This window comes from Prunus avium, chromosome 4, assembly GCF_965620075.1.
Source record: "Prunus avium chromosome 4, drPruAviu1.hap1.1, whole genome shotgun sequence".
NCBI classification, from domain to species: Eukaryota; Viridiplantae; Streptophyta; class Magnoliopsida; order Rosales; family Rosaceae; genus Prunus; species Prunus avium.
This window is the reverse complement of record NC_142287.1, coordinates 8612077-8612988: the sequence shown is the minus strand read 5'-3', so window position 1 is coordinate 8612988 and position 912 is coordinate 8612077. Positions and strand designations below refer to the sequence as shown.

Here is a 912-nt window from a genome sequence, read left to right as displayed (position 1 = left end):
TTAATGCAAGAAGAGCATCTAGCTTTTGTTCCAGTTTTGAAATCTGCACACTAGAAGCATCATTAGAACCACTAATAACACGTTTACCTCTTGTATCCGTATGTTGGGTCTCCATTGCTATCTCCTCAAAGAGTTCGTACGTTTCTTCTGGAGTTTTGGTTTTAAAAGAACCACCTGCAAAATTGGTGACTATATTATGACTCGAAGGGGTTAGTCCTTTATAAAACATACGCATTTGAAGCTTCAATGGAATCCCATGATGAGGACATTGGTTGAGCAACCCATTGAATTTCTCCCATGCTTCACAAAACGATTCATCATCTTGCTGTGCAAATAACAAGATCTTTTCCCTAAGCATGTCGGTCTTTTGCGTGGAGAAGTATTTTTCCAGGAACTTCTTTTGAATGGCAGACCATGTAGTGAGTGAACCAGGCTTCAAAGAATTCAACCAATACTTCGCCTTATCCTTTAAAGTGTATGGAAACACTCTCATTCGAAGTTGATCTTCTGTCACACCTGTCAAGGGAAAAGAACTCACAACATTAAAAATATCCTTTATATGAGTCAATGGATCTTCATTAGGTAAACCATAAAAGGAAGGCAGCATATTAAGATGAGAAGATTTAAGCTCATAATTTCGAGCTACAGTGGGCAGCAAAATGCTTGAAGGAGATGCTGGAATTGTTGGGATATCAAGTTCTCCCATGAACTCAATGGCAGCCATCATTTCTTCTTCTTCTTGGTCTGAACTTGCTTCCGAATTTGAAAGTGAAGAACCGGGAAGTTCAGTGTGGAGAGCAAGACTTGTAAATGTAGCAAGAGCTTGCTCTTTTGCAGTTGACAACTCCCTTTCTAGACGATTCTGAATTTCAGAGGTCACTCGTCTGGGTTGCAATGATGGTCCTGCGTTCA

At 40.0% G+C, this 912-nt stretch overlaps 1 non-coding gene across 1 annotated transcript; it reads left to right on the top strand.

Moving 5' to 3' along the window:
* Positions 1-251: 251 nt before the first annotated feature.
* On the top strand, positions 252-358 carry LOC148294746 (small nucleolar RNA R71). The gene has a single exon (XR_015835616.1). It is a non-coding gene; the product is annotated as a small nucleolar RNA R71 (small nucleolar RNA).
* The last annotated feature ends 554 nt before the right edge of the window (positions 359-912 follow it).